The sequence below is a fragment of the Emydura macquarii genome, unplaced genomic scaffold (assembly GCF_026122565.2).
Source record: "Emydura macquarii macquarii isolate MOO-44397 ecotype Brisbane River unplaced genomic scaffold, CSIRO-AGI_Emac_v2 contig_1630, whole genome shotgun sequence".
Lineage (NCBI taxonomy): Eukaryota > Metazoa > Chordata > Testudines > Chelidae > Emydura > Emydura macquarii.
This window is the reverse complement of record NW_027131767.1, coordinates 90255-105810: the sequence shown is the minus strand read 5'-3', so window position 1 is coordinate 105810 and position 15556 is coordinate 90255. Positions and strand designations below refer to the sequence as shown.

At 45.7% G+C, this 15556-nt stretch overlaps 1 pseudogene; it reads right to left on the bottom strand.

Moving 5' to 3' along the window:
- Positions 1 to 5287: 5287 nt before the first annotated feature.
- Positions 5288 to 6237, bottom strand: LOC137157926 (olfactory receptor 11A1-like; annotated as a pseudogene).
- Between the last annotated feature and the right edge of the window lie 9319 nt (positions 6238 to 15556).

The following is a 15556-nucleotide window of genomic DNA, read 5'->3' as shown; positions in this document are numbered from 1 at the left end:
ACTGAACTCACAATGAGGGTGAGTTCGTAGGTCGATTATTGCAGACCCTTTGTGATTCCTGCCCTTGGTGGGATTTTGGAACGCAATTAAGTGCTGAGCATCCTTGGAAATCAGTGAGTTTTAGGAGCCTTGGTGCTTTAGAAAAACCCACTAGGCACCTAAATACCTTTAATAATCTCTCCTTAAGTTCCCCTGCGACAACTGAAAACCCTTCACAAATAGCCAGCGTAACTAAAGTGCAGTTCAGCATAACTCACCATCAGCGGCCCTGAAAGCTCCAGTCTCTCTCCCCTTCCATCAGTGTTAGATACACAAACCCCTTGTGTTAGTCCACTGAATTCAATATCCTGGCAATAACGGGCATAACGAATCGACCTACCCCAGATGCCATTCCAGCAAACCACTCACGCACCTTTCCCCAAGTGACCTCGGTAGGAACACCCTGGCGTTTAAAGTTTAAATGCTTTGTTGCATGGGGCCTGGACTGCTCAGCGCTATGTAGGATTCAGGCTGCTACCATTCATCAAGTGCAGGGCTCCCCGGCAGCTATAGCTCACTGGCACCAACACTTTGGACCAAATTGTGCCGGCGCTGGGTCCAGCACTGGGCAGGTTCTCTGTGAGAAGGGCAGAACTGAGGCTTAAAATCATTGTTGTCCAGTTTCCTCCCATGACTGTCATGGCACATGCACAGAGACATGTGTCTAGCACTACGTACACACGTCTGTCCTTGGACAGTATTACCTTATTCCACGACAGGGCACACTACGTCCAGAAACCCAGCCTGGGGATCGTCTTACGCCAACAGGAACAGTTTGGAAATCTGTGTGGTTCACCCCTAGGGGTAGAAATGATATTATTGGGCGCACGATTCTCCTGTCATCACTTAAAAACCAAACAAAAGAGCCGCACATTTGATTTTAGCTGGAAATTTGCCCTCTTTTGCATGAATAAATTCGATATGAAATTGGTCAGAAATGTGTTGAGTTTCTCATTCTTAGAGCTAGTCAGGAACAGAATTGTCAGTTCATAGGACATTCCTTATGTTCCGGTTTTTGTTTTCAGTCCACATCTGACTTTTCAAAAATAGAAGTATTTAAATTTTATTCTGAGATGATTTTATTTCATTTCTTATTACTTTTATGTCATCTTTTATTTTATTGTATTACTAGTTTATTTGTATATCATATTTCATTGTGTATTATTTTATAACAGATACAGTAATTATTTTTTCCCTAAACAAAATTTTGCAAAAATTTACCATGAAACATTTTCATCTGGACAATTTGGCATTTTCTGATGGAAAAAAACATTCCATTTGAAAATTATTGATCAGCTCTGTATTTTCTCCCTTTTCTTTGGTTAAAAAAATATTAATTCTCTCTCTTTGTTTGTGGCTGTCCTATCTGCCAGTCCATTCTGTCTGTTTGCCAGGCATTACTTAGCCTTCTTAACTGCTAAGTAAGTATTTGATCCTGTGTAGAGTTATGCAAAGTTAAGTTTACACCTGGGAATAATTGTCTTGTGTCTGAGCCTTAGTTTGTGGAGATCAACAATAAAATTCCCACTGACTTAAAGTACTGCAGGGAAGAGGATGCCTCTCTTAGAGTACAATCTTCAGTTACTAAAGTGTAGCACCTTGTCTCACTGAAAGTCAATGGGTCTTTGGAGCCTAAATCACTTTTGAAATTTCCTCGTGTTTTTCAAAATGTGACCCTTAGATCAAGGCCTCCTGGTCAGATGTTCCTGAAAAGAGCAAATGAATTTCATTGCTCAGATTAAATGCAGGTGCAGCAAGGTGTTTTACACATCTTGGCGGGGATTTTCAAAGTAGGCTAATGTGTACAAGCAGCACCCAGCTCCCACTGAATTGCTAGCAAGCTGAGGTTACAAAGGGCAAATGGTTTCTTCAGATATCCCAGAAAAGTTTCAGGGATCTTCAGTGCTCCAGCAATTATAGGAATGAGATAATCTTGTACCAGAACTAGAGGCCCCACGTTGGTCTGTTGGACTGTATGATAATCATCAGAACTTCTTGATTACTCTCCTGTACAGGGTTGGTTAGATATTCACACAAACCGGTTCAGGGTCCTGTCTGGGAACAGTGAATATGATCATTTCATTTCTGTGTATTACAGTAGGTTCTGTGACTTGATTCAAAACCTGTGCGTTTTCAGCACAAAGTTTGTGACCTACTGTCCCTTCTTCCCCTGAAGGAAAGGTTTGTTCCATCTTTTACAGAAGAATACAAATGTCCACTTAGTTCTGAATGCAAAACAAATTAGAAGATTGTTAGTCCAAGTCCATTGGTAGCATAATTTGCTCCCTAGCCATGTAATGAGGTCTCAGTCCTTTATCACCTGTGGGGATAATTTTTTGTCGCCAAAGCTTTGTTTTCATAATGCCCAATATTGAATATTTGATCTCCTATAATTGAATTTTTAAAAGCAGGAGGGTTTTTGTTTGGTTTTTTAATTGATCTCTGGCAAACATATTGCAGATAGGGATGACATCCCACTGCTTAACTCTTTGAAGGAGATAGATACAAACTGAAAATGGGCTATAACCCCGGGATGGACCTGAATCGTCACACTGTGGCTTTCATGTTTAATTCTCAGTTAATTGACTATTAATCACTTAGTTTTTTGTTACTGAAATTGTGGTTTAATATTTATTGCTGTCCATTTGTCATTCCTGTGGTCAGCTGCCATCTAGAGATTTTTAGAAGAGACACATAAAATCCTGGCCACGTTAACCTTGTCTTCCCCATAGTGCCCATTCTACACCCTAATCACACCTTTAGCAGACTTCACCGTCCATTATTCACCATACCCCCGGCGGCAGTGTAGATGCACCCAGGCGTCTAGCTGTGGATTATTCACAAAGGCCTCTCTTTCCATCAGTCGGCCCTTTTTGACTTGGGAGATTATCAGCGCTCCATGTTAATGCAAAGCCCCTTTCCTTGGATTATCGGAGTTCATTTCAAAGCCAGGAATGTCCTGACGTATTTCCACTGGGGCTCACTTGTTGGGCGAGGTCTCCACCCAGATTTTGCACCAGTATCACTATTCTGGTTAGTGGTGTGGCTTTGTTATGTCAGTACAACCTCTAGTGTGGCCACAGTTTCCCAATGTGGAGGTCACTAGCGTTGGTCTGGCTTATTGCCATTCCTGTATGTGAATAAACTATATCGATATAAGCACCTTCACACCACTATAATTGCATCCGCTCGCTATGGATGAGTGGGTCCTGCGTAGCACCTGCTGAAGGCCTCAGAGTAGTCTAAAATTCAGCCCCTCACCTCAGTTTCCCTTCTTTGTTCCCCAATAAACTCCACACAGGCTTTCTCCAGTGCAAATCACAACAGCCCTCCCATTGGTTTCATACATTAACTTCAAGTTCAAAACTAAACCCGGAAGTCTTACCTGCAGCTGCAAACACCCCTCTGTTCAGAATCCTTCCTCCCATAGCAGGCTACTCCCAGCTCTCCCAGGCTGGAGCAATTCACCCAGTCGAAGGGTTTTCCCTCACTCACTCCCTGAAATTTCACGTCAGCATTTTTGGCTTGCCTCTCACTCTAGCTCCTTCCAGCTCTTTATTGCAAATTGCCAGGATAGCTAAAGTGGTGCAACTTCTACATGTAGACAAACCTTTACGTATTGATTTCTCACACCAGAAACAAAGGGGACAGATAATGGAAGATCTGACAACAAAGAAGACAGAAAAAGACATTTTTAGCTTCTTTTAGTTTTTATTGATCTCGGCTTTTGGAAACAGACACAGAGTTATTGGCGTCTCCTAGATAATGGTAAAACCTGAGAAGGAGCTGGTGGAAAATATCCCCTGGGCGTGGGGGGAATTCTCAGGATACTGGTTTGGCTATATATGTACAGGCTGGGTTTTCCAATAAGAGATGACATTTGGACATTAGGAAAGTTTTTTACTAGGAGGGTGGTGAAGCACTGGAATGGGTTACCTAGGGAGGTGGTGGAATCTCCATCCTTAGAGGTTTTTAAGCTGAGGCTTGACAAAGCCCTGGTTGGGATGATATAGCTGAGGTTAGTCCTGCTTTGAGCAGGGGGTTGGACTAGATGACCTCCTGAGGTCCCTTCCAACTCTAATATTCTATGATTCTATGATTCTATGATGTTAGCACCTAAATCCCACAGCCAGGGAATGGGAGTTGTGCACCTAACACCCTTAGGGGTCATTGTCAACTACAAGTAGACACGGTGGAGCAGACTTTCCTCTGGACTAAAACTCTGGGTGGTTGGTTTCTAGACTATTCTCTGTCACTCACCAACTCAGCTACCCTGGGCAGGTAACTGCACCTCGTTCTGCCTTAGTTTCCCCAGCTGTAACATGAGGATGAGGATGTGGGCCTAGGGCTGAAGTCACAGAGCTTCCACTTTAGGCACCTGAACCCCAGAATCTGGCCTCCCAGCATTCACAAAACCCTGCTCAGCTGCCTGTGACCCTGTAGGTGCCTAAGTTTTTGCAGCAAAAAAGCCACAGACCCCTGTGTTTCTGCCTCTAGCTATGCGCTCAGCAGCCTCACACCGGGCAGCTGGGCACCAAGGCCCCAGAGCGATGCAGGGACCTGGGGCAGGGAGACATTCCCCAGCTGACTCGCCTGCAGGGCCCAATCCAGCAGGTGAAGTGCCCAGATGCTTTTGAAAAATCCCACTGGGTATCCAAGTATTTTGAGAAACTGGCCCTATGTCACTGCTGAGAATGGGCCAGTAATAGGCCTTGAGGAACAGGTTAGATGGTTTCGTTTAGATATCTGTCCCTTTGGAAAGAAAACTGGGAATGAAATATACTACAAAAATCAAATGTTAATTGCACAATTTCCTTACGCTGGAGTTCCAATCTGACTTTGCCACCCTATATTTGTAGAATGTAGGAACCATAGATTTATGTGTGTGTGTGTGTATCTAAGTCTCTCACCCTACAGGAACCAGATGCCCACCTGAGTCTCTTTTGCCTACACCGTTTCACTGAGCACAATTCCTCATCATTGGCTGAACTCTGAGCAGCCACTACTTCAAATCTCCCACCAGCCAGTAACACCCAGCTGTGGCATTCAATACAGGCCCTAACAAGAACGTGTCACGCGTTAGAAGAAGTCTGTCCATCTCCACTTCCTCCCTTGGCTGTGACTCTAAGAGCATGAAAGAGAGTCAATAAGCGAGTGGAAAGAGCCTTAGATTAAAGCAGACATCAGTGCAGGCACTAAACCTGCCTCTGGCATAGCTATTTTATTTTAACGTAAGGCACCTGGTCGGCTACCATTGTCCTAACATGAATTTCCTGCAAGCTTTCCTCAGGGCTTCCTTGACCTCTTTGTTTCTCAGGGTGTAGATGAGGGGATTGACCAGGGGAGTCAGGACCGTGTAGACGACAGAGAGAACTTTCTTCAAATCCCTCAGCGTGTGGGCTGTTGGAAACATATAGGCAATAAGTAGTGTGCCATAATACTGGACACCACGATGAGGTGGGAGGAGCAGGTGGAAAAGGCCTTTTGCCTCCCGGTAGTGGAAGGGATTCTCAGGATGGTGGTGATGATGGAGATGTAGGACATCACGGTCAGTAGGAATGGGACCAGTAAAAATGGGAAGCTGAGTGTGAGAGACAACATTCCCATCAGCTTAGGATCATTGCAGGAGAGTTTTACAAGAGGGATTAAATCGCAAAAGAAATGGTCAATAGCATTGGGGCCACAGAAAGTTAACTGTGATATCGAAACTGCTGTTATGCTACTAGCTAGGAAGCCACCTACCCAAGAGCCAGCTGCGAACTGGAGACAAGATCTGTCACTCATACAGGCTGCATAGTGAAGTGGTGTGACTATGGCTAAATACCGATCGTAAGACATCACGGATAGGAGCAGGCATTCTGTAGCTACCAGAGAACTAAAGAAATAATATTGTGTGATGCACCCACTGACTGAGATGGTTCCGTCTCCTGTCAGGAGACTGGCCAGCAGCCTGGGCAGGTTGGTGGAGGTGTAGCAGGTCTCCAAGCAGGACAAGTTCCCCAGGAAGAAGTACATGGGCGTGTGAAGATGCTGATCAGTCACAACTAGCACCATGATGAGGATGTTCCCAGCCATGGCTGATATGTAAATCACTAGAAACAGCAGGAAGAGAAGGATTTGCAGTTCAGGAAGGGTCCCGAATCCCTGGAGAATGAATTCTGTGATGGACGTTTTATTTCCCTGTTCTGGGGCTGCCATGGAGTGTGTCTATTGGAAAGAAATTCACTCTGATATAAAAAACTACATTTATTCTAGAATACATCAGTTTTGTTTTCATTGTCTCTCTCTGCTGGCTACCAGGACAATAGCTGCGTGAATTATGGAGACCAGGGGAGGGGAAATACCATCTCTTGATCTCTGGAACAGATTTCCTATCTGGACAGGCTATAGGTTCCACAAAACAATTGTTTCTTGGCAAACACGAGTTGTAACTTAACAATGGGCACCAACGCATTCAAAGCCTACATGATGGGGCTGAGGTACAAGAGTACACAAACACAGAGATTGGTTCAAATCGTCACACCTTTCACATCCTGGTGCATTAAAGCAGAATCATGCCCTGTATAGATTAGAGTTCCTGTGGTGAAATGGGTCAGGGTTTTATATTTTACAGCAAGCCTCAATAAAGAAACAAACCAAGCAACTAAGGCTGAGATATGCAATTGTTGGGCAGCCAGCTCTAAGTGAACTGCAGTGGGCATGGGCCACCTAACTCTGTTAAACCCATTTGAAAATTTTTATCTGATAAATACCTGTCCTGCTCTAAGGGAATATTTCCTTGTCCTGTGTGTGAAACTCTACACAGAGACTCAGACGTCACTAAAAATAAACAAAAACTAAAACTACAGCTAGAAAGTGCTCTTTTGGCTAGAAACATATCCTGCTTTGCAAGAAAAATTTTTGCAAATAAATAAATAAATAAATAAGCAGAGAAGCAGAGAAGATGAAGGTAGGAAGGGACATCAGGAGGTTAACTAGTCCAACCTCCTGCTGACAGCCGGACCAACCCAACTAAAACATCCCAGCCAGGGCTTTGTCAAGGATGTGATCCTGTACATAGTTATGCGGAGTTCATTTTACACTCCGTAAATAACTCTGTGCAGTCTGAGCCTTCTCTCCCTCAAGTCTAAGATAAAATTTCCAATCACATCAAGAATGGGACCCTCTGATTTCAATGGCATTTGCAAGCTAACGCCTGGAGACTTCTGTGAAACTTACAGCTCGGTTAGTCAGGATTCATTTTCAATCAATTGACATTGGTAAACGATATCAGCTGAAACACTGAAACCACCACCAAAAATTATCAGTAACAGTCGTCATTAATGCAGCCTCCCCCCACGCCTTGTGCCTGCAGGGATGGTCCCAACGGCTTGCTGCCGTGCAGCGAGTGAAAATTAAAATAGTTTATAAATGAAAACCCCCAAAATCAATATTAGTTGTCAAAACTGCAGCCCCAATTCGGCCAAGCCTCCTCAAAGCCAATGTCTCGTCTCTTCACACTCAGCAACACAGCAAATATCAGCTCTGCTTTACCCACATCATCTCCCTGACCCTCTGAAAGCTCCTTGTGTGACTTTCAGGCCAGATTTTCAAGGGCTGGTAGGTACCTAAAAAGGCACAAGGGTGCCTGAGGAGGGTCATAGATTAACACCCATCGATTTCAAATCCCAGCTGGTGTGTCAGTGTCTTTAGAAGCTGAAATACCTCCATCCATCTGTCCCTCTGTGTGCCAATTCCCCATCTGTAAAACAGGGAGAACAGCCCTGCACCGGGGAACTGGGATGATAGATCTATGCAAAATAGAGAGTTGCCCAGATACCATGCTGATGGGACCAGAGAAGGAGCTAGGATAGCAGTGACCTGGCAGCTGTTGCCTTTTTCAAATTCTGTCATTTTGCTTTGGGTTGGCAGTTGAGAGATCATTGCCCCATTGCCCTTGGATTGCCATGAGATAAGTTACCTAGCAAACTTACATGCCTTCAAAAACCTGAAGACAACGGGAAGGAAAGGTAGATTTACCTCTAAGGCGGGTCTGTGAGCAGCTGGAGTCGGATTTCACCTCCTCACTCAGCCTTTCAGGGATCAGGATCTTGGTTATTCAGTCCATCGTCTCTCCCCACCGCAGTCAAGTACTTCCCCGTTTCCAGTAAATAGAATGACATAACCTAGATGGGCTCCCCTGGCTCTGTTATGTTTGGTAACGTGCCCTGTGCATCATACTCTGCGCCAAACGGGGAACATCTTTTCTGATTCATTATATATCCTTCTGTGGGAAGGGGCCATCTCCCGAGACACATCTGCTAATGGAACGTAACAGGCAAGGGAAAGTTAGGGTTTATTTTAAGACAGTGTCAGTAGAGTCAAACTTGTAGTCTCAAAGGGAAAGTCATGAAATATTTTTTTCTCTCTATCCTAAAACAAATCTGTTTACTGCGTGAATGTTATTCTGATTGTGAAGAAATAATTCACTAGTTCTATGAATAAAGTTTACAGATGATATTTCCACAGCAGCCTAAGTGATTTAGACACTGAGTTGCTATCAATTCCCTGAGGCAGATTTGAAAGTCTCAGCATAGTTAGCAAAAAGAACCTCCTGCTGCTCTGAATACCCAAGAACATCAGATAATCAGCTCGGTAACATTTGAAAAGGTGTCAAAGTGATTTAGGTAATTAAGTCCATTTTTCAAAATGGTCTTCAGCTGCTAAGCTTTAGTAACTAAGTCTCACTGAAATTCACCAGGACTCAGGCACCTAAGTCACTTTGTATATTCACTTCAGTGTTTTTGAAAACATTACCCAATTGTTGCTCAGATAAAAGGCAGGTAGAACATGGAGCTTTACACATTTCGGTCGGACTTTTCAAAAGGGAGGTAATGTACATGACACACACAGTCAACTGCCACTGAATTGCTGTGAGAGCTTAGCACCTAACTCCCTTAGACTTCTTGGAAAAGCCCAGAGAACGGAAGCATTGAAGTCCAGGAATTTGAAATTAGAAAACTGCAAATTGTTCCTTTCCAAGACCCTGAAAAAAGTTTCAGAGTCACGTGGATCTTCAGTGCCACAGCAATAATAAAAATGACAAATCTTGTATCAGAATTCATAGAATCATAGAATCATAGAATATTAGAGTTGGAAGGGACCTCAGGAGGTCATCTAGTCCAACCCCCTGCTCAAAGCAGGACTAACCTCTGCTATATCATCCCAACCAGGGCTTTGTCAAGCCGCAGCTTAAAAACCTCTAAGGATGGAGATTCCACCACCTCCCTAGGTAACCCATTCCAGTGCTTCACCACCCTCCTAGTAAAAAACTTTTTCCTAATGTCCAACCTAGACCTCCCTCCCTGCAACTTGAGACCGTTGCTCCTTGTTCTGTCATCTGCCACCACCGAGAACAGCCTAGCCCCATCCTCCCTAGAACCCCCTTTCAGATAGTTAAAGGCCGCTATCAAATCCCCCCTCACTCTTCTCTTTTGCAGACTAAACAAGCCCAGTTCCCTCAGCCTCTCCTCATAAGTCCTGTGCTCCAGCCCCCTAATCATTTTGGTTGCCCTCCGCTGGACTCTCTCCAACTTGTCCACATCCTTTTTGTATTGGGGGGCCCAAAACTGGACACAATATTCTAAATGCGGCCTCACCAATGCCGAATAGAGGGGAATAATCACTTCCCGTGACCTGCTAGCAATGCCCCTCCTAATGCAGCCCAATATGCCATTGGCCTTCTTGCCAACCAGGGCACACTGCTGACTCATATCCAGCTTTTTATCCACTGTTACCCCCAGGTCCTTTTCTGCAGAGCTGCTGCCCAGCTCGTCGGTCCCCAGTCTATAGCTGTGCATGGGATTCTTTCTTCCTAAGTGGAGGACTCTGCACTTTTCTTTGTTGAACCTCATTAGATTTCTTTTGGCCCAATCCTCCAGTTTGTTTAGGTCACTCTGTATCCTATCCCTACCTTGCAGGGTATCTACCACTCCCCCCAGCTTAGTGTCGTCCGCAAACTTGCTGAGGGTGCAATCTACCCCATCCTCCAGATCATTAATAAAGATGTTGAACAAAACCGGCCCCAGGACCAACCCCTGGCGAACTCCGCTTGTGACCGGTTGCCAGCTAGACATGGAGCCATTGATCACTACTCGTTGAGCCCTATGCTCTAGCCAGTTCACTATCCATTTTATAGTCCTTTCATCCAACCCATACTTCTTTAACTTGCTGATAAGAATACTGTGAGAAACCGTATCAAAAGCTTTGCTAAAGTCAAGGTATATCACATCCACCGCCTTCCCTACATCCATAGAGCCAGTCACCTCATCATAGAAAGCAATCAGGTTGGTCAGGCATGACTTTCCCTTGGTGAATCAGTGTTGACTGTTCCTGATCACCTTCCTCTCTTCCAAGTGCCTTCAAATGGATTCCTTAAGGACCTGCTCCATGATCTTTCCAGGGATTGAGGTGAGGCTGACCGGTCTGTAGTTCCCCGGATCCTCTTTCCTCCCTTTTTTGAAGATGGGCACTATATTTGCTTTTTTCCAGTCCTCAGGGACCTCCCCCTGTTGCCATGAGCTTTCAAAGATAATAGCCAATGGCTCTGAAATCACCTCAGCCAACTCCCTCAGCACCCTCGGGTGCATTGCATCCGGCCCCATGGACTTGTGAATGTCCAATCCTTCTAAATAGTCTTGAACCTGTTCCTTCAGCACTGCGGGATGTTCGCCTCCTTCCCATTCTGTGCCACCCAGTACAGCAGTCTGGGAGCTGATCTTGTCTGTGAAGACAGAGGCAAAAAAGGCATTGAGTACCTCAGCTTTCTCCACATCCTCCGTCACTAGGTCGCCTCCCCCTTTCTTTAAGGGGCCTACACTTTCCCGAATCTTCCTCTTGTTGGCAACATGCCTGTAGAAACCCTTTTTGTTCCCCTTCACGTCCCTTGCTAGCTGCAACTCCAATTGTGCTTTGGCCTTCCTCATTTCATTCCTGCACGTTCGAACAGTGTTTATATAATCCTCCCTAGTCATCTGACCAAGCTTCCACTTCTTGTAAGCTTCTTTTTTGCGTTTAAGTTCGCCAAAGACTTCTTTGTTAAGCCAAGCTGGACGCCTACCATATTTGCTATTCTTTCTGCACATCGGGATGGTTTGCTCTTGTGCCCTCAATAAGGTCTCCTTAAAATACAGCCAGCTCTCTTGGGTTCCTTTCCCCCTCATATTAGCCTCCCAGGGAATCCTGCCCATCAGTTCCCTGAGGGAATCAAAGTCCGCTTTTCTGAAGTCCATGGTCCGTATCCTGCTGTTCTCCTTTCTTCCTTTCATCAGGAATTATGCACTGTTAGCTGGTCTATTGGAGTGTTTGATAACCAACAGCACAGGACTGATTCCCTCCTGTAAAGGTCAGCACCACACTTTCCACTAGCCAGTTGACAGTCGTATATGGGTACAGGGAATAATAATTTCATTTGTGGGCATTAGAATATATTCTACAACCTGAGTCTAAAAGTGCCTTCTTCAACGTGAAGTTTGACACACGGTCACTTCTTGCCCTGAAGGAAATGTTTTGTGCAGGCTTTGCAGACGATTGCAAATTTCCACTTATTTCTGAATGCAAAACAGACTTGTTTATTCCCAGTCCTTTTCTAGCAGAATTATCTCCCTAATCACTTAATAAGGGCTCGATTGATTTTATGGCCAGTATGAATAACGGTCTCCAAAGATTTGTTCTTCATAACGCCAAACGTCCAATATTTGTGGCTCCCATAATTGCGTTTTTAAAAAAAGAGGCTTCTTTTTTGTTTAATTAATCTGAGCAAAACAGCATATATGGATGAAATCTTATTGCTTAGCTCCTTGAAGGATACCAGCTGAAAACAGGGCTAGAATATATACAGTATAGGATAATATAGGGATAGACCTGAATCTTCAAGATTTGACATTTTAACTCCAAATTTTAATTCCTAATTTATCAACTCTTAATCACTTAAACATTTTTAATTAAAACCAGAGTTTTAATATTTAGTGCTGGCCATTTTTATTCTCCATGATCAGCTGCCATCTAGAGATCATAAGAATGGACACAAAACATTGGCTAGAAAACCCTGGCTCTGCCCCTCGTGCCCATTACACAATATGGCCATCCCCTGCCTCGTCCATTACACAATATGGCCATCCACTGCCCTGCCCACCACTGCCCATTACACAATATGGCTGCCTCCTGCCCCACCCATTACACAATATGGCCACCCTCTGCCCCCTGATGCCCCCTGCGCCCCTTACACAGTATAGCTGCCAGTTGTGTCATATTTTTACTCTCGGTGGTTTGCTAGGGGCTGTAACAGACCGGGTCGGGCGGGGGATGGCAGAAGGGCGACAATGGGGGGCATTGCTGCAGTGCTTATGTGATTTAGCAGTGAGATTTGTTCCCAAGTGCCTCAGTTCCCTTTGAATAGGAGATTTAGGGGCTAAATCCACCAGAGAAGGGAGGCCTTTGTCACTCCAGCTGCTTAAATCCAACCTTGTGATGGCACTGGGGACCTCAAAAGCCCTGCTCAGCCGCTGCCTAACCTCCCACTGAGCCTCAGGGAAATCTCCTTGGCCTCTGAATTTCCACCATTAAGATCTTCTCCCTGCCTATGCCTGTGGCAGCTGGCAAGGACACAGGCCCCTCCCTCTACGTGCCGAGGCTCTGCTCTCATATGCAATCTGCAGGGAATCTGCAGGCTAGGCAGTGCCCCACCTTTTCCCAGCTGTGGGCTTGACCCAGTTCACATGTTCAGAGCAGCCCTAATCCCGAGCCACAGGGCGGGGGGAGCAGCCATCCCCCCCCTTGCAACTGTTACCCCCATGGTTCAGGCACTCGGCCAGGGCATGGGAGATACACTTGGCACTGTCCCTTCTGCCAGTCGTAGAGAAGGGATTAGAACTTGGGTCTCCCGCTTTGGAGGCAGGGTTCTGACCACTAGGCTATGGGATAGTCTGATCATGGGGGGCAGGGCGGATACTTTCACTGTGGGACTAACTCATCATGCATTGGGCCAAAGAGAGGAGGAATGACGCTACGGCCCAGGGGTCAAATCCCTGTTCAACTATTGCTGCATGGCAGGTGGAGGGGAAGAGAACCCTGGTTTCCCACTTTCACAGCGATTACCCCCTGCTGCTGGGGTCACAGCTGAGAACCCCACACACAGACACGGTCCTCCTTCTGGAGGAGATTTAGGCATCTTATTCCCTTATCGGAGCAGGGCTTAGGTCATGTCCTCCTCCTCAGCGTTCCCCGTGGGCTCCCTGCTCAGCAAGCTGGCTTCTGGGGCTCCCTTTCTTTGGTCCTGCTCCTCGAAAGGGATGCAGGCTCCTACCTCCCATTGAAATCCATGGGAGTTAGGAGCCTAGGGCATCTCAGACCCAATTCTCCCCACATAGCCTAGCCACCAGCCTGAACGGTGGAACCGCTGCCTGGCAAGGTGCCTAGAAGCTGGGTATCGCCCTGCTTACGTCACTTTGTGGATCAAGGGTTAGAGGGTGTGAGCAAGAAGTTTACGTCTTGGCAAAGAAGCAGCTGGAGGTTCCTGTCCCTCCAAACCGTCTGTCTCCTGAACCTCAGCTGGGGAGGATTTTCACAGAAAAAGTTGGGTACGTAATGGGAACTGAAGGCCCCATCTCTAGCCCTTCACCTCTATAAACACCATCAACATCACCCTGCTAGGAACACTGAACTTGGTGACAGATCCTGGCTGAAAAGCATCCAGCACATAAGACTGCTAACGCACGTGGTGAGAGAGACCTTTGCTTGGAAATCACTGAGCTTGTCAAGCTGGTATTAGTTTGTGTTTTACCTTTTATTGCTCTCTAACCAATTCTGACATTTATGCCTCATTACTTCAAATCTCTTTTGTTAATAAGCTTGTTTGATCTAAATCAGTGTGTGTTTGGATGGAAGGGTTGGGGAACTCCATTTGAGATAAGATCTGTGCATATCATATCTTCTGCGTAAGATCTGACCAAAAGAAAGCTGATGAGTTCAACAAGGACAAGTGCAGAGTCCTGCACTTAGGACAGAATCCCATGCACAGCTACAGACTGGGGACCGACTGGCTAGGCAGCAGTTCTGCAGGAAAGGAGCTGGGGGTTACAGTGGACAAAAAACTGCATATGAGTCAGGGTGCCCTTGTTGCCAAGAAGGCTAATAGCATATTGGGCTGCATTAGTAGGAGCATTGCCAGCAGATCGAGGAAAGTTATTATTCCCCTCTATTCGGCACTGGTGAGGCTTCATTTGGAGTATTGTGTCCAGTTTTGGGCCCCCCACTTCAGAAAGGAAGTGGACAAATTGGAGAGAGTCCAGCACAGAGTGATTAGGGGCTGGAGCACGACTTATGTGGAGAATCTGAGAGACCTGGGGTTTTTTAGTCTGCAGAAAAGACAAGTGAGGGGAGACTTGATAGCAGCCTTTAACTACCTGAAGAGGGGTTCCAGGGAGGATGGAGCTAGGTTGTTCTCAGTGGTGGCAGATGACAGAACTTGGAACAATGGTCTCAAGTTGCAACGGTGAAGATCTAGATTGGATATTAGGAAAAAATTTCCCTAGGAGGGTAGTGAAGCACTGGAATGGGTTACGTAGGATGTGGAGATTCCACCTCATCCCTAGGTTTTTAAGATGCTGCCTGACAAAGCCCTGGGTGGGATGATTTAGTTGGGGTTGGTCCTGCTGTGAGCAGCGGCATGGACTAGATACCTCCTGAGGTCTCTTCCAACCCTCATTTTCTATTACACTGATTTTCTATTATGAAATGACAGACCTTATATGATCTTGTGCTGACCAGCCTTTCTGGCCAACACAAGACACATTTCTGGGGGAAGTCTGGGGCCTGGAGGCTGCTGGTGTTACCCTGCCATGTAATTCATGACTGGCTGGCTATGGCCCTACTACATTACATCTCAGAGTGATTTACACAGCCTCTGGGACGTACTAGCAGACCAGGAGCAGCGGCCCTCACAGCAAAGCTGTGTAAAGAGGCACCCCAGGTTGGTGAATTGAGGGAACACAGCTGTCCATCAGTCCAGATTGTACCCTGATTAAACCCTGCTAGCTGCACCACTGACATTGGTGGAGCTATACCAGCCATCTTCCTATTGTAGGCATGGCTTTTACCAGGAAAAAAAGTGCTTCTGCTTGTATAGCTTATCTGGGTGGGTTCCCAGAATGAAGTAAGCAACATTAGAAAGAGCACTTTTTCGGTTAGTATACCTATATCTATACTGGGGATTTTGCTAGAGTAGAAGAGTCATAAAAAAAGCCTATCCAATCTTACTAGACTGGTAAAAATTTCTGTCTCCACCTGACCAAAGATACCCAGTAGCCCTGGTATAATACAGCTGTACGAGCAGATGGTAATGAAAGGAGAAAGGGCCATTTCACTTTAGGACCCTCCCTAGCTGAGAGGGGAAAAGGAAAAGTCTGTTATACTGTGTAATGACTGCTAGATGAGAGTGGAAGATACGAACTATGAAAAGGGTAGCTGTATTCTACATTTG